Source organism: Peromyscus maniculatus, chromosome 9 (assembly GCF_049852395.1).
Source record: "Peromyscus maniculatus bairdii isolate BWxNUB_F1_BW_parent chromosome 9, HU_Pman_BW_mat_3.1, whole genome shotgun sequence".
Taxonomy (NCBI): Eukaryota; Metazoa; Chordata; class Mammalia; order Rodentia; family Cricetidae; genus Peromyscus; species Peromyscus maniculatus.
Window position 1 is genome coordinate 46466823 of NC_134860.1, and position 18566 is coordinate 46485388.

General features: G+C 45.2%; 1 non-coding gene across 1 annotated transcript; it reads left to right on the forward strand.

Annotated features, from left to right (window-relative positions):
• Positions 1–17427: 17427 nt before the first annotated feature.
• On the forward strand, positions 17428–17531 carry LOC121832511 (U6 spliceosomal RNA). The gene has a single exon (XR_006076154.1). It is a non-coding gene; the product is annotated as a U6 spliceosomal RNA (small nuclear RNA).
• The last annotated feature ends 1035 nt before the right edge of the window (positions 17532–18566 follow it).

The window sequence follows — 18566 nt, forward strand, 5'->3', positions numbered from 1 at the left end:
AGTAAGACCCTGTCTCACAAAGAACACTTACTGCTCTTACAGAGGACCCAGGTTTGGTTCCCATGACCCATGTGGCAGCCCACAATGGCCTATAGCTCCAGTTCCAGGGGATTCAGTGCCATCTTTTGATCCCCAAGGTCACCTGCCTGAATGCAGTGTACATAAGCTCATGCAGGCATACACACATACATACAAATAAATAGTAAACATCTTAAAGGTACATATTACTATATAACAACTTTTATTATTCCTATATTCCAGTACTGTTGGCTTAAGAACCTAATTCTGAAGAGTCTGGGAACCACACCAAACTGTCAGTGACAGTATGTTCTGGCTCTGGAGGAGCTGGAGTACTCCTGACTGGTGGATGTCATCGGGAGAAAGGCACACCTAGCAGAGCCACAGAGCAGGGCCTGTTCTCCTAGCATCCGATAAGTGGCTAAGATCCTGCGCTGGACCTGAGGGTCAGCTTTCAGATCCCAACTCTTTCATTTCCAAGGGATGTAATACTGGACCTAACTCTAGAGTCTGAGTTTCCCTTATCTGAAGAATTAAGTGGTTGTGTTGGAGCTGGAGAGATGACTCAGCAGGGTAAGAGCACTCACTATCTGCGCTTCCAGAGGTCCTGAGTTCAATTCCCAGCAACCACGTGGTGGCTCACAACCGTCTGTAATGAGATCTGGTGCCCTCTTCTGGCCTGCAGGGACACATGCAGACAGAACACTGTATACATAATAAATAAATAAATAATCTTTAAAAAAGAACAAACTAAGTGGCCGTGAAGTCTGGGGAGTTTGAGACAGAATCTTACTCTGTAGCTCAGGCTGACCTCAAGCTCATAGTAATCCTCCTGCCTCAGCTTTTTAAGTGCTAGGGATATAGGCAGGTGCCATCATGATTGTAAAAATTAATAATTGTAAAAATTAATGGTTATAAAAATTAAATGAACTTTAAAAAATCTGATTAGCAAAGTGCCTCCTCAAACAAACAAACAAACAAAACTCTTTCAAAAGCCGGGCAGTGGTGGCGCACATCTTTAATCCCAGCAATCCGGAGGCAGAGGCAGGCAGATCTTTGTGAGTTCGAGGCCAGCCTGGTCCACAGCACGAGATCCAGGAAAGGCGCAAAGCTACACAGAGAAACCCTATTTCAAAAACAAACAAACAAGCAAAGTGCCTCCTATACAGTAGGCATTCTATAGACAAATAATAGATATTATCAATGATAATTATAATTAACTATTAGAGTGAGTGGTATACCATGAGTTGACTATCTCTTGTCCAAAATGCTGGGGACCAAAAGTATTTCAGAGTCTACACACACACACATACACACACACACACACACACACACACACATACACACACACACACACACACACACATAATATTAGGACAGAACTAAGGTATAAACACATAATTTATTTATGTTTTGTTTACACCCAATACACAGTCTGAAAGCTGTTTTACCTATGTAGGAAGAGGGTATGAAATATTCCACTTGTGACATTATTTTGGTGTTCAAAACATCTTCAGGTTTTGAAATGTCAACTCTACCAAGATTATGGCTGAATTCTTTATAAGAGGCTTTATTTTTCAGATCAGTTTTAGGGTCACAATAAAACTGGGCAGAAGGAACAAATTTCGCCTAAAATAATATTTTTATCTAAAAACACTTGCCATTAAAATTCTTTAGGCAATTCTGCTAGGTCTAGAGATATAGCTCAGTGACAGAGTGAGGCCCTAATTTTGAACTTTCAACACTGGAAAGAAAAGAAAGAATTCTGCAAAAGACTGGTCATGAGAGATTAGTCAAACCCAACAATGTTTATTAAGAAACCATTGTGTTCTTGGTTATATACCAGGGGCTGAGATTAGAAGATGGATAAGGCCTGGCCTCCTGCCCTGTGTTGCTCATGGTCTGGCTGGAAAGACAATCGTGTAAACAAACAATTATGATAACTTGTAATAAGTGCTAAACATCAGTCCTTGCAAAGAGCTGTGAGAACTGGGTAGACAGAAGGATTAGTTGGTAACGGGGCAGGGCAGCTGGGTGGGTGGGTGGGTCTCACAGAGATGGTGATATCTGAGCTGTCTGGAGGATGAACAATGGTTTCACAGGCAAAAAGAATAGAAGGTGAATCTGAGCACACTGCAGAGCGCTGCCAGGGAATGCCAAGAAAGATATTTTTGTTAGAATGTAGGGTGTGGGGTGGGGAGTAGAACAGGCATGGAGCTAAACTGCTTTTAACAGCTAGGCTAGGCTAAGTATTATAAAAATACAACAACAACAACAACAACAAAAAAAAACAACAAACAAACAATGGTGCTCTTAGTGCAGTTCTGGAGATATTGCTAAAAATGTCAATTCTTGAACTGTCCCCCAGCCCTACTGGTTCAGAATCTGTATTCATGAAACTCCCAGGTGTTTGTGCATTTGCTGAGGTCCGACAAACACTTCTGTGAACTCCAAGTAGCAGGGTAAGACACTGAGCCTTGACCATGTGTCGTGGAAGAAAGCGGAGGGTGCAGATCAGTAGTGGGACATTTGACTAACATGCACAGACTCCAAGTTCAATCCCTGATACTATAGTAAAGTGGAGGTTGGGTGGAGGCAATTTCTTCTCTGTTACTATTAGAATTATTTACAAGAGGGCTGGAGAGATGGCTCAGTGGTTAAGAGCACTTGCTGCTCTGGCGCAGGACCTGTGTTCAGTTCCCAGCACCCACACTGGGGCTCACAATCATCTGTAACTCCAGTTTCTAGGGATTACACCCCAGAAATTACACTTCCGCCCCACCCCTCCCATTCCAAACCCCGCCCCTCTCAGGCGGCTCCTCCCTGGAGCTGCTCAAGACCACTCCTACAGGGTATTTAAACTGCGGTCCCTACACCTGCATATGAGTTCTCCTGGGTTGCATCTGTTGTACCAGGAAAACCAGACATAGCAGTGCATGCCAGTAATCCCTGGCGAGGCGAAGCCAAGAGGAACCAGAAAGTCAAAATCATCCTGGCTACACAGAGTTTGAGGACAGTCTAAGACATGTAAGATCCTACCTTAAAACAATAAGCTGAGCATGGTGGCCCACGCCTTTAATCCCAGCACTTGGGAGGTATGGGCAGGTGAATCTCTGAGTTTGAGGCCAGCCTGGGCTACAGAGTGAATTCCAGGACAGCCAGGGCTGTTGCACAGAGAAACCCTGTCTCAAAAAACCAAAGAAAGGGGTTAGGATTTTGCTCAGTGGTAGAGCGCTTGCCTAGCAAGCACAAGGCTCTGGGTTCGGTCTTCAACTCTGAAAACAACAACAACAACCTCTGAAAACAACAACAACCTCTGAAAACAACAACAACAAAAGGGGGGGGAGACAGAAATTGAAACCCTCCCCATCTACTTTTTTGTTTGTTTCTTTTTGTTTTTGTTTTTCAAGATAGGATTTCTCCATGTAGTTTTGGTGCCTGTCCTAGATCTCGCTCTGTAGATCAGGCTGGCCTCGAACACAGAGATTCACCTGCCTCTGCCTCCCGTGTGTTGGGATTGAAGGCAGGCGTGCGCCACCACTGCCCAGCGCCCACCCCACCCCCTACTTTTTAATAGCAGAAAATCGGGACGTGTAGCTAGAAATCATGAATGATTTAAACGAACATCCCATCTCACTGCCCCACGACAGTACGTTGGGAGTACCAGTCATTCCAAAGGCCCATTGAAAGGCAGAGTCCAGAAGGCTTTGGAAACTATACAAAGCCTCCAAATTCAACAGCATGTGTGCTATAATTTTTTTCCCCCTAGTAGGAGTATTACCAGTGGAATCTGCTAGGGTTTGCTACTAGGCCACAGAAGTTAAAGGGAAAAACAAAACCGATCCTGTTCTCCTCAAAAGTGACTGACTAGTTTCCGGGCTACAGGAGCAAGTGGGTAAGAGCCCCGCTGTTTTCTTATAACCCACTACCCACAGCACCGTAGTTCCCTCTAGTTCAAACATCTCCAGTGCTTTACAAAGCCTGGGGTTGAACGGGGTCTGAAAACCAGCATCTTTTCCAATGAATGTTTTCTGAGTAGAACGAAAATCATCACTTCTGCTCTCGCCCTCCTCTCCCTGACCCGGTGGAAGGCAGGCCTTGGCCATCCTTGGCTCCTGACAAGGATGGAGGAGGAAGGCGGTGAGCTGTGCATGGACTGCCAACTTTATGCCAGCTGCAAAAAGGGAAATGTTAAAGCCGCAGCAGCCTTTTTGAGAACCCATTCATGCCGGGCGCCGCTAGAAGGAAATCTGCATTGGCAGGTTTTGTTATTTTTTTAACTTGACCCTGACAATACCTGCTGGGCTACCTGTGCTTTCTGCCAAAGAAGTGTCAGAGTTGGGGAGGAAGTCTGCGCACCTGGTGAATTCAACCTTACAATACCACTGGAGGCAGGAAAGAGAGAGAGAAAGGCTACTACAAGAAAGAACAGAGCCAAGAAATGGAAACTGGGGAGGAGGAGGAGGAGGAAGAGGAGAGAAACAAACACTTGGGAGGAATTCTTTTATGGCATTTTCCAAGATCACGTTTCACCGCAGGGACAGTCATAATTACGTGGTCCAGCAGCGGCTGGGAGTGTGAGAATACACTGCTCTGCGTTTGCATGCATGTGTCTGTCTACCTGGTGCTCAAAGGGGAAACTGCATCAGCCACTGTGTCTGCTTAGGTTTTGATGACCTATTTGGCTAGGCTGCTCTGCTGCAGAATTTCCAAACACTCGTAATTAAACATTAAGTGGTTTCTTAATGGACTTTCTTTTCCAAAAGGGCCTTTCTTTAATTTACAATCAGTACGTCTGTCCAAAACATTAATTGCTTTTGCCGATTTCAGTTCCACTTCGCCCAGTTCCTACAACAACCCCGGCTTTTTCTTGTTTTGTTTTTTCCCCTTTCCCTGAGATGCGTGGAGCAATTGGTATGGAAGCGGGTAGTTTCGAAGACATTCAAACCAAAGCCAAGCTTGTTGGCAGCGACCTTCACACCACAGGGCCAGGACGCATGACACCATATGGAGCTTCAGTGGCCACCGGCTTGAAGACCCACGTGTGTGCTCAGGGCAAAGCACTATGACGCATTCTCTCCACACCCAGCACACCCAGACGATGACAAAAGGTGCTTCTGTGCATCAGAATGTCCTGTGCAAACGTGGTTTGAAAGAGTTTGGGGGGCAGGGTAGGGATTTAGCCCAGTGGTAGAGCACTTATCTAGCAAGTGTGAGGCCCTGTGTCCAGTCCCCAGAACCAAAAAGAAAGAAAGAATTTCCATTCACTGGAGTGCTGACAATGAATGAATTTGTCCTGTCAATTCCCACACAACTTTTTTTTTTTTTTTCTTTTTCGAGACAGGGTTTCTCTGCATAGTTTTTGGAGCCTATCTTGAAATTCACTCTGTAGACTAGGCTGGCCTCGAACTCACAGAGATCCGCCTGCCTCTGCCAATGCCGAGTGCTGGGATTAAAGGTGTGCGCCACCACCGCCCTGCCCACACACCTTTTTATATCCATCAGGGTCTTCTTTGGCTTGGATTAGCTGCTATGATCACCACCCATCATCATGTTCTCACTTAAATATAAAGGTGAGCTACACGGAAGCAGAAGTGTGTGTTCCAGATTCAGGAGAGGGCGGGTACAGAGTAGCCCCTTCACTATCTGCTGAAGCTATCTCTGTGATTTCTTCTCCCTCCCCTTACCTTTCTCACCTCCTCCTTCTCCTCTTCTTCTTCCTTTTAGGGGGTGGGGTTGTGAAACAAAGTCTTAAGTAGCTCAGGATGGTCTCAAACTCATTATGCAGCCAAGGATAACAGTGAACTTTTAATCCCCGGTGTCCACTTCCAGAATGTTGGGATTACAGATATGTACTACCAAGTCTGGTTGCCATGGTAGGCAAGCACTCTACCACTTGAACTAGCTTTGGCTCCAGTTCCTAATCCAAAATGAAGTTTAAACAAAACTTAAGCCGGGAAGTGGTGGCACACGCCTTTAATCCCAGCACTCGGGAGGCAGAGCCAGGCGGATCTCTGTGAGTTCGAGGCCAGCCTGGGCTACCAAGTGAGTTCCAGGAAAGGCGCAAAGCTACACAGAGAAACCCTGTCTTGAAAAACCAAAAAAAAAAAAAAAGTTTAAACAAAACTTCAATTTTGGGTAAATTATAGCCCTGACAATCCTTCCTGTGACCATCCTGACTTACACTCTAAATACCTCTAGGGCCATAAAAACTTTGTGGTTTTGTTTTTTAATTTGTTGATTGCTAGCATACAGTTAGTATCTGCCGTGTGAAGAGATGCTCAGCAGACCCTGGAAGCTGGCATTGTGCTTGCTGCCCTTCCCTTCTCCTAAGGAAGCGGACATGGCAAAGGGAATGCTTCTTCTTAAGTGCCTTTATGTCCTGTAGAAGAAAGCAGATCTGCATGAACCTGCTGTGATGTGACTGCCAATCAGAGGGCTAGATAGATGGTGATGCATGCTTTTGACCTCCACTCTGAGAAGGTGGGGGAAGGATTGGCAAGAACTTGAGACCACTCTGAGCTGGATAAGATGTTGAGAGCAGCTGCAACAGTGTGCCTGTAGTCCCAATATTGGGGGATGGAGGCAGGAGGATCAGAAGTTCAAGGCTAGCCTCAGCTATATAGAGAATAAGTGTCCTTCCTTCCCTAGCTTTACATGTTTTGGGGTGTGTGTGTGTGTGTGTGTGTGTGTGTGTGTGTGTGTGTATATGTGTGTGTGTGTATGTGTGTATGTGTGTGTGTGTATGTGTGTGTGTGTATATGTGTGTGTGTGTATATGTGTGTGTGTGTGTGTGTGTGTGTGTGTGTGTGTGTGTGTGTGTGTGTGTGTTTGAATGTGCACACAGAGGCCAGAGTTTGGCATCGAGTATCCTCCTCTGTCATGTTGGTCACTGGCTAAGTGAGCTCTGGAGTCACCCGGGTCTGCCCCTCCTCTTCATTAAGAAGCTATGTTCAGTTCTCAAAATGGAAAGAAGTCATTTCCATTCACCGGACTGTTCATGGGCATTGAATTCATGGTGTACTCAGATTTTAAATGGGTGCTAGGCTTGAGCGGCACACAATGGGTCGTCTCCCCAGGCCAGCTTTATAAGGTTGAAACTGGGAGGTAGGGGGGTGTCTCTTATACATTCCCCTTATGACTGAGATGTTTCTTATTTGCATGCCCTTTAATTAAAATCAGTCCTTTCGATGATCCAACCCAGTCCGACCCAACTTGTTCCTGTCAGGCAGGTTAAACCTCTTTAGACACGGGTAGGTTACCTCAGATTTTTGTTCCATGGGACACCTCACAAAGGACATCTCATCTACCTGCTTGCATCCTGAGACACACTGGGGTTATGCCATCTTAAATTGCTTGTTTGCAAGACCTTCGTGCTCAAGAAATGCTTCACTCTTTGAAGACGTGGCCCCTTTTGCCTATTCAGGCTTTCTGCAGCTACCAGCCCTTCTTCTATTGACTTACTCATTTTCTGGAATACTCCTTAGAGTGCTAAATGGCCACCCTCAGTAACTTTATTTGGACCAATTCATCACCAAATTCTCTTCTTTCTGTCACCATCAATACTAGCTGATTTGCATAGTGTGTTTTTTTTTTTAATCCCAAGCTATTTCCTTACCTCTTTTTAAAACCAAGAGCACAATTTATAAGCTCTTCCTTATTCTATTACTAAACCGATGTACCTCGTTTTCCTATTAAATGCAGCCAGTGTTTGGGGGAGGACGGAGTGTGGAGTGGGTTGGAAGCTCTGTGTGAGCCATGGTTAGAAGGAAATTAAAGCCACGTTGTGACAGTGTTTCTAGAGATGAATTAACGCACATCATATGGTAATAAGATGCCAGGATCAGTCTCAAGGATGGTGAACACGGGTGGGCATTTGGAAGCCTTGAAGCGGAGGAATAAACCACTTGCAGGGATGGAGAACTACGTGAAGTCTAAGACGGCGAGGACTAAGTTTACCATCTAAAACAGTAAGGTGATTTGTTTCACTACAAGTGGACCCCACCCCCTTGCCAAATCCGTCTTTGTTCTTCTTTCTTTCCAAATGTATTTGGGGATTAAAATCCTCACGGTCCGTGCAATTGCTGAGCGAAAGAAATAGACGGTTGGTGACAGGCACAGATACGATTCTAAATGAACCCATCCATGTGGCCACATTGGTCTGCACCTCTCTATAGCATACAGATGTAGCACACGTTATTGCTTTTTCTTGGGTTTGTCTTACTGCACCTCTGTTCCTGTCCTGTGGGTAAAATGACCGCAGTCAGTACCAACCCAAACTGTTGACTATTTTGCTCGTCAAGGGAGGACACGAATAGTGATGCTAATTATACTACCAGGAGGCTTTCTGCTTGTTGGGTTTTTTTGGTTTTCGACACAGGGTTTCTCTGTGTAACAGTCCTAGCTGTCTGGGAACTCAACTCTGTAGACCAGGCTAGCCTTGAACTCACAGAGATACGCCTGCTTCTGCCTCCCAGAGCACTGGGATTAAAGGAGTGCGTCACCACTCCAGGCCTGACAGGAAACTTTTATGGTGCAGTTACCACCTGCCAGACACTGAGCTGAATAATCTTCAAGCCTGAAAGGTCTACCATGTTACAGAGAAGCTGGGGTTTAACCAAGAGCATCCACGTTCAGATGTGAGTGCTGAACTACTATCCTGAAGTACTCCCTGACTGAACTCAGGGCCAGTCTCTTAAATAATAGAAATTGAGTGTATGTGTGTGTGTGTGTGTGTGTGTGTGTGTGTGTGTGTGTGTGTTGATTTTACATTTTCTAACACATCTAGAAGTTGTTGCTTTGTTGTATTATTTTCCTAGTGATAAAATAACCAACAAAGGACACTCAAGGGAAGGGGTTGATTTCAGCTCACAGGTTGAGGGTACAGTCAGTCCATCATGGCAGGGAACTCCAGGCAGTGGGAGCCTGAAGCAGCTGCCCACACTGTATCTGCAGTCAGGAAGTAAAAAAAATTAAGGCTCTTGCTTAGCTAGTTTTTACCTCCTTTCATTCGATCCAGGACTCCAGCCCTTGGAACGGAGCCACCCGAAATTAAGGTGGGCCTCCCCACTTCAATTTAACCTCACTAAATAGATAACCCCTCACAGGCATGCCCAGAGACCAACCTCATAAAGATAACCCCTCACAGGCATGCCCAGAGACCAACCTCATAAAGATAACCCCTCACAGGCATGCCCAGAGACCAACCTCATAAAGATAACCCCTCACAGACATGCCCAGAGACCAATCTAATCTAGATAATCCCTCACAAGCAAGCTCAGAGGCCAACCTAATCTAGATAATCCTTCATGATGTGAACCAAGGTTTGTCTCCTAGGTAATTCAAGACCCTTTCAAGCTGACAATCAGCACTAACCATCACACTATGGGAGAGGGAGAGAAGGTTTTTTTTTTTTTTTTTTTTCTGCCTTGTATTTTGTTTGTTTGTTTTTTGAGACAAGACCTTACCCTGTAGCTAAGGCTAACTTCAAACTATGGCAAATCCCTCAAATGCTGGGACTACAGGCATGAGCCACCCTCCTGGTTTGTAGAGCTCATTATTAAATTATGTTAGATAAAGGTTTCTACAATGTTGAAAGCCTAGAGATTAGATGTCTCTCCTCCAAAAAAAAAAAAAAAATCAACTTGTAGATGAGGTTGTGGAAAATTAACCAAAACTCAGGAAAAATTAAGAAGCTTCAGGAAGACCAGCAGAATAAACTGACTGCATGTATACAGGGGAAGCACAGAGTTCCTTTGCCCCAAAATCTGTTCAAATGATCAATGTAACACAAATGGAAGAGAGACCTGATGAAATGAAATCCATCCCTGAAAGTGTAAATTTCCCAGTCTCTCTCTCTGATCTCAGATTTACTATTTTATTTTATGTGTGTGAATGTGGACTTGAATGTATTTCGTATACCATACATACAGCTGTGCAGGTTCCTGAGGAGACTAGAAGAGGGTATTGGATTCCTTGGAACTAGAGTTACAGGTGGTTGTGAGCCACCCCCATATGGGTGCTGGGAACCAACCCAAAGCCTCTGTATCAAGTGCTCTTAACTGCTGGACCATCTCTCTGGCCCTTGGTTAGGTCTTGAAAGAGTGACAAAATCACTTAGTCAAATTTTTACTAGCTTAAGATTTATGCGAGCCAGGGCTTGGTGGCACATACCTTTAATCCCAGCACTCAGAGGCAGAGGCAGATGCACCTCTGTGAGTTTGGGACCAGTCAGGCCAACCAGGGGTACATAGTGAGACCCTCTTAAAAAATCATCACCATTATCCCTACCTTCATCAGGATGAAGATGTTGTAATGGTCCAAGAGAAGAGAGGGTTTGTCTCCTATCTTCTCTGTTCTGGACTCTACACAGACCATCTCTCATGGAACAAACAGACACAGTATGAAAGAGTCCTGGAATTACAATCCCTTCCATAGAGGGCAGCGGTTCTCAACCTCCCTAATGCTGCGACCCTTTAATACGGTTCCTCATGTTGTGGTGACCCCCCAACCATAAAATTATTTTTGTTGGCCAGGCAGTGGTGGCGCACTCCTTTAATCCCAGCACTCAGGAAGCAGAGGCAGATGGATCTCTGTGAGTTTGAGGCCAGTCTGGTTTACAGAGCAAGTTCTTGGACAGCCAGGGCTACAAAGAAATCTTGTCTCAAACAAGTTGTTTTTGTTGCTGCTTCATAACTGTAATTTTGCTACTGTTATGAATGGTAATGTAAATATCTGATATGCAGAGTATCTGATATGGGACCCCTGTGAAAGGGTAGTTCAACCCCCAAAGGGTTGAGAACCACTGATATAGTCTCTCCATGATGGCTTGTCTCTTAACTGCTGAGGCAAATACCGTGACTCTCTTTACCCTGTCTGAAGCTTGTATCAGCAAGACAAGGGAGACAAGGGCAGTTTTAAACAGCAGCAATACTTCAATATTTGTTTCCTGTGCTACTTTACCACAGTCACACACAGGATGGCACAGTGTTCTAAAATACACCACTTTTTCTTTTCCGTAAGGGGTGTCTCTTTACAGGCTGGATACAATGTGTCCATCTGTGGTTACTTTGTTTCCTCACCAGTAATTACAGTGTGCATTTATTTGCAGCGTCATTTCGGGGGAGAGGATACCAGACAATGGATTGCAAAGATCAATTAATTTTTAAAAAGTGAGGCAGCAAAGCTGGAGGGATGACCCTGTGGCAGAACACAGTGTTTTCTCTGGCACTGGTTGCTGGGAACTGCGATCCTGCATATGTCGGGTTGTTATTTCATCTTCTCCAAGGGCACTCCCTGCTAAAATACCGAAAATTGCTTTTACCACCACCAACACACGGACCTTAAAAAACATATTATTAGGATCGGTAAGATGTCTCATTAGGTAAAGGTGTTTGTGGCCAAGGCTCACGACAAGGCCCACGCTTGTGGCTCAAGGTTCAATCCTTGGAACCTACCCAGTGGGAGGAGGGAAAGAAATAACTTCCACAAGTTGCCCTCTGACCTCCATACCCCTGCCAAACAAACAAACAAACAAACAAATGAATACATTTTTTTAAATTAAAGCATATTATTAAAATGCCTTCATTGTTTTGAGACCGCTTCAACATTTTTTTTAATCTATCAGTCTACTCTAGAGAAATCTAGCAAAATCAAACAACCATTTAATGAGGATATTGGGATGGTGGGATGGGGTGGGGGAAAAATTCCTTCAGAAAAATGAAAGTATGTTTCTAGGATTTCAAACTAGAGCCAAGAACCATAGGCAGGGCATGAGGCTGGTGCAGGTTCCTCTACATATATGGAAAGTGCTTCCCCCTAGGCCATTCAGCCTTTTCCCTTTGGGGTACCACCGCACAGGGCAGTTTTTATGGACCAGGACAGCCTTCACTTTATCCTCTATCACTTCCTCACTTGCCCTTCTGTTAGGCCTGAGCTGATGCCAAATTAGTCTATGGTCTGTAATGACCCTACCACTTGCAAATATTAAGCCATTTCCGAAGCAATAAAACCAGTTCCAAGACTTGCTATTTTACATTTTAAGGTGTATTTTCCATATGTGTTTGGGGAGGGGCATGCAAAAAAACATTCATTTCCAGAGGTGTTTCTAGTTCCAGGCATGTTGTTCACAGTTTCTTGGGTAGAGAACATGCAATCATCTGCCCAACCTTTTAAATTTGTATTGGATTCTAAACTCCCACATCTTAGCTCTCGGGCATTTTCTTCGATAAAGCCCTCCTACCTTTCAGTCCAACAAAGACCAAAGACTTTGGATATAAAAATTTTGAAAGTAACCACTGAAGAAGAGGCTTCAATTGTGCGGGTCTAACTGGCAATCTACGGAAGGCCACATGAGTCGCTCAGAGATAACGCCCTTGCCTTTCACCTTGCGGTCACCAGTTTGAATCAAGCAGAGATTAGCAGTGTCCAAGGGTTGTTATCATCTGATGATGGCTCGGGAGCTGATATGAAATAAATTGCTAGTATCTTTCGTCTCCTTGCCTGAGGTCACCTGGTTCAGACTATTTTAGGACCAGATCCAAATCTTGGCTGCAATGGTGACTCTAAATGAAGGCCTCTGCAAAGGGATCAAATGCTAAATAAACCTACAGATTAGACTTCTTCTTGCACTAATGGAAGATAGCCTTTCAGACACGGACGGCGGTAAGCTGGGGAGTTGGGGTTGGGGATATAACAGACAAGGTGTGTAGATTAAGACTATCTGGACTGCGCGTCTTTAATTCCACCCTGGGTCCCCATCTCATCCTGACTCTCCCTCACTCCAACAGTACAGCCACATCTTCTTCCCGACTCACATCCTTTACCTATCGCTTTGTCCAACTTCAACCATCGTCAAGCTTTAAAGGAAATACACTCTCAACAGAGCTGGGCAGAGCAAAGCATGGCTCTAATCCTAATGTTTGAGAAGGGGAGGCAGGAGGATCTTAGCAAGTTCCAGGGCAACAAATCCTAAGCCAGGCAAGGATACATAGAATGAGATACTGTTTTAAGATGTCTCAGGAAAACTAAGTTGAACAAACAAATGTTTCAACAGGAAGATTGAGGGATTGAGGCCTGGTTGGGAAGTTTGAGGAAGGGAAGAGGGAGAGGGGTGGAGGGACAGAGAGAAGAGAGCCCTAGAGGAAACCTAGAGATAACATACCAATTCAACTTAAATTATCTAAATTGTTGATTGGGGGCAAATAATTGTTTGGTTGTTTGGTTTAAACAGACTTTATGGTCTAAATGAAAATACTCTACTCATGTGCACAAGTGTGTGTGTGTGTGTGTGTGTGTGTGTGTGTGTGTGTGTGTGTGTGTGTGTGTGTTGTTATGGTAGATTGTACATGGAGCTTTACAAATGCTCTACTACTGTGCTATATCCCAGCCCTGAATTTTCTACTGTACATTTCATTTGGAAATATTAACAAAAATTCACTCCTGGTTAGGCCTGTCTTAGGTTTTTATTGCTGTGAAGAGACACCGTGACCACAGCAATTCTTACAAATGAAAACTTTTTTTTTTTTTTGAGGCAGGGTTTCTCTGTATAGCCTTAGCTGTCCTAGAACATGCTCTGTAGACCAAGCTGGCCTTGAACTCACAGAGATCTGCCTGCCTCTGCATCCCGAGGGCTGGGATTAAAGGTGTGCACCACCACCACCCGGGCAAATGAAAACATCTAATTGAGGGGAGTTGCTTAACATTTCAAAGGTTCAGTCCATTATCATCACAGCAGGGAGCATGGCGGCGTGCAGGCAGATGTGGTGCTGGAGCTGAGAGTCCTATATCTTGCAGGCAACAGGAAGTCAACTGACTGTCACACTAATGGAAGCTTGAACAAAAGAGACCTCAAAGCCCACCCCCACAGTGACACACTTTCTTCAACAAGGCCATACCTCCTAATAGTGCCACTCCCTTTGGGAGCCATGCTCTTTCAAACCACAAGGCCTTTTATTAATTTGAAGTTTATTATACATAAACAACTTCGTGAGAAACCATTCAAATCAGGCCCACCTGGGTGAGACTTAGAAAGAGAAGGACTTCTGATATTTAACATAAAACGAGCTTTCAGCCAGGCATTGGTGGTGCACACTTTTTTTTTTTTTTTTTTTTTTTTTTTTTTTTTTTTTTTTTTTGGTTTTTCGAGATAGGGTTTCTCTGTGTAGCTTTGTGCCTTTCCTGAAACTCACTTGGTAGTCCAGGCTGGCCTCGAACTCACAGAGATCCGCCTGCCTCTGCCTCCCAAGTGCTGGGATTAAAGGCGTGCGCCACCACCGCCCGGCAGGTGGTGCACACTTTTAATCCCAGCACTCAGTACTCAAGAGGCAGAGGCAGAGGCAGAGGCAGATGGATCTATGTGAGTTCGATGCCAGCATGGTCTACAGAGTGAGTTCAAGGTCAGCCAGGGCTACACAGTGAAACCCTGTCTCAAAAAAAACCAAAAAACCAAACCAAAACAAACAAACAAACAAACAAAAAAACCACAAAATAAAAAAAATAAAAGAAGTAAAAGAAGCTTCTAAGGAGTTAAAGGTGGCTTTGCCTTCTACAGGGTTGCTATTTTCTCTGATCATTGCTGAGAAACGTCTCTACCTCTAACTTCACGGTTCATAATCAACATACATGCACCACAAAGATGAATAGCTGTTTGTTCATTCAGGATGGTTACAGATCTTGTTGTGAATTTGATAATGGTAGCAAATCTTCTCCCCAGAAAAACCTAGACCGCATACATAAACAAAACCAATATTCTATATAATTTCCTGAAGGAATCTGTTCATTCTAAGGAATTCTGTAGACAAGCTCAAAGGAACCTGAAACACAGGATAAAAATCTCTAAGAAGGGCATCAAATTAGGTGCCTTTAAAAAAAAAAGTCTTTTGCTGGGTGGTGGTGGCGCACGCCTTTAATCCCAGCACTCAAGAGGCAGGGGCAAGTAGATCTCTGTGAGTTCTGGGCCAGTCTCGTCTACAGAGCGAGATCCAGGATAGCCAAGGCTATACAGAGAAACCCTGTCTTGAAGAAAATGGGGGGAAAACAAGACAAAACAAAAAACAAAATCTTTCTACATTTATTTTATTCTCTCTCTCTCTCTCTCTCTCTCTCTCTCTCTCTCTCTCTCTGTGTGTGTGTGTGTGTGTGTGTGTGTGTGTGTGTGTGTATGCATGCGCACACGCCAGGGCACACATGTGGAGGTCAGAGAACATCTTTCAGGAGACATATCTCTCCTTCCAGCATGTGTTCCTGGAATTGAAATCAGGTCATCAGACAATAAGCTTCTTTATCCACTGAAGCAACTCCCCTGTCCCCTTGGGTATCTTTTATTAAAAGTCTATATTTCTATTCCACAACTTCAACTATATACGAAGGGAGAGGAGGAGTAAATGGATGAGGCTGTGTGCCCATTTTATTTTATTTTTGAGACAAGGTCTCTCTTTTATGTAGGCCTGGCTGTTCTGGAACTCACTTTATACACCAAGCTGGCCTCGAACTCAGAGATCCACCTGCCTCTGCCTCCCAAGTTCTGGGGTTAAAGGCATGCACCACCATGCCTGGTTTATGCGCCTATTTTAAGTGATCAGAAATCAGTTAGTGGTTTAATCAACTCAAATTATATGCAATGGAAAATGTGAATGCCTGTTCGTGCCAAGTGCCCCTCCTGTCTTTAAATCAGAGGGACCCAGCCCGTGGACAATTTTAAGACTAAAGAAAATCCATGCTTTTATTAAAAGGTGAGTAGCTAATAGATGAGTGCTTTAACCAACAGATGAGCCTTCTAAAGCTTCAAGCGGTCAGCTTAGACGTGAATTCAAAATAAAATCAATTTTATGAAACAGAAGAGCTGCTGAACAATGCATTTCAATTATAGACTAGATTAACTTAAAAAATATGTAGCTTTCTCTTTCTAAAATTACCTAATTTCATTAGGCTTCACTCTTAAAACATCTTTCCTTTTTGTTTTTTTTTTTTCTTATTTTTTATGGCAGTACTGGGAATTGAACCTAGGACTTCATGAATGTAAGACAGATGTTCTACAACTGAGCTATACCCTCAGCTGAAGTGTTTTTATAAACACCACACATATCACATTGTACCCAAATATCCCCCCCCCCCGTACTAAAGTTTTCCTACTGCTAAGCAATAAATCGTATTGGAACTCTAGAACCAAAAAGAATTCAGAGGTGACCAAATGTACTTGGATTATCAGTGCAGAAGCAACGGGCCTGTGTGTGCACCGGTTGTTGTTCAAACACGAATTCAAATTTCGTTTTAGGTCAATTCGTTAAACCAGCCGTCTAAACGGGCCCTGGCACTGGGTATCAGGCAACTCCATCCACCAGCTGGTAAGGCTGGAACCGGAAGCCACCGCCAGCCGTCCCTAGGCCCTGGGTGCTGGGCTGGATGCACTTCTGCAAGGACTGGGGACATCACTGATTGTCGCTGATTGTCTTCCCCCTCCTTGAAACACTCGGTTCCGGGATTCAGGCCCAATGCAGGCCTGGAGCTCCGAAACCAAACCCAGCTCAGCTCCTGCATCTGTTCACCGCAGGGAGCTGAGGGAGGAAGCCTGGCCTTTTTAGCCCGCTGGCCTGGGGTTGTGCTAGGGTGCTATGGTGTACGAAGGACCTGGGTCCACATGGGCAGAATGAGGAGGAGATAGCAGCATCCTGAGGGTCACCCTCACGCCACCGCCCTCGGATCATCCCGGTCCCTGGCGCTCCCGGACTCCCCCGATGGGGCGGCATCTCTGCTCCGTGGGGTCAGCACGAATGTCCACTCTGCGGGGGAGCTGGCGGCCGGACCACGTGCAGCAGACAGAGGGGTTTAGGTCACCGGAGTTTCGAGGCCCTTTCCTCAAAGAGGTGCCAGTCAGAGGCTCGGGTTGGGAGGGTCATACTTTCAGTGTCCCATGCAACTGGCCAGAGTGCCGCCCCTCAGACGCTAGAGTGTTTCTCTACCTCTCCTGCCTGGTAAGGTCTCTAGACGCTCCAAATGACCGGAACGTCATTTAGGGGCGCCGCGCGGGCAGGGGACGTCCCCAGGGGGGGTGCAAGTGTGGGCTTTGCAGCCAGAGGCGACCTGGCTTTCTGCACTTTTCCCAGAGCTTGCTTATTCAGTGAAAGGTGGGAGGGGAGAAAGGGAAAGCGGTGCTTTTGCCAAATATCCCCCCAAACCCCCGGCTGGAACTCACTCCTGCGAGTCTCTTCCATCAGGTCAGCAATGCTCAAAGGCGCCCCCTCCGCCCTCTGGAGAGCCTTGGGAGGGAGCTAGCTGTCTTTTCCAAGAGCGCCGGTGTCCAGCGGGATATTCCACCAACTGCGGGATATTCCCCCTTTGGCCCCCGGCAAGGGCCTGGAACTTCCCAAACCACAGCCTTTCAGGTAGAGCTCCATTAAGACCAGGGAAAGGGTGCTCGCTTTAGGAGCACGTGTACTAAAATTGGAACTATACAGAGATTAGTGTGACCCCTGTGCAAGGATGAGACGCAAATCCATGAAGTGTTCCATATGAAAACAAAAAGGCCAGGGAAGAGAGGGACAGTGGCTCAGAACCCACCTCCCTACATCTCAAGGTGACCTTACGCCCACAGTCAGGGTTTTTTCCTCTTCTTCTTTCCAGAACAGTACTCGGTTGTCCAGAGGTTAAATGATGAACACAAGTCCCAGGCTTTGCTGGGAACAATGCCTTTTCTTAAGAGCATTGCAAGTAAAAAAAAAAAAAAAGATTTAGCTGCTGTAAGCTGATAATCGAGTAACTGTGGTCAGACGCCCATTCCCCAACCTCACTATTCGAGACCATGAGACCATGTTATCTATCACATAACGCCCATTAGGCCCCAGTAATCCCCTATCAACACGTTTTACAGCCATTTGAATGTTAAGGAGATTTTTATTAATGGTTCATGATCCTAAAATGTGACTAGTGGTTCTGGAAACATTTTAATAACTCCGGGTTTTGATCATCTGGTTGTAAAGTACTCTAAGGCTTCTGGAGGTTAAGGTCGTGAGATTGGGATGGGGCCTCAAGGAGGGCATTAATGGACCCAATACCTGTCTCTAAGTACCTAGCCTCCAATGTTGACCGGAGCATGTGGGAACAAGGGCTCACAGTCAGTATTTCCCAAGGACTATTTGTTGGTATTCCCTTCATGAGCTAGCTAGCCAACGTGGTGGCGGCGGAAGTAACCAGCCACCAAATGCCTGTTAGGAATGGGCACCTTGTTTTTAAGGAAGCCCTCGGGCTGGAAACGGCCCCCCGGGCTATCAAGTAGACTAAGGAATCCCCAATAGGAAAGCCCCTTTCCTACCCTTGCAAATAGGAGGGGTAAGATTGGCACCGGGTCACGTGAGGGTGGCCGGGGGAATTATTCCATCTGATTCAGGAGCATCCCTTTTCCTCCTGGAGCCAACCTGGGTCAATTCAGACCTTACCAGTTTACCATTATGTCTGCTACAGAGATTCTTTTTTCATTCCCCTTGTTTATTTGTTTTCTTCAAAACACTGTTTCCACTAAGAATTGGAGGTAAAAGGGTGGAGGAGGCTGAGGA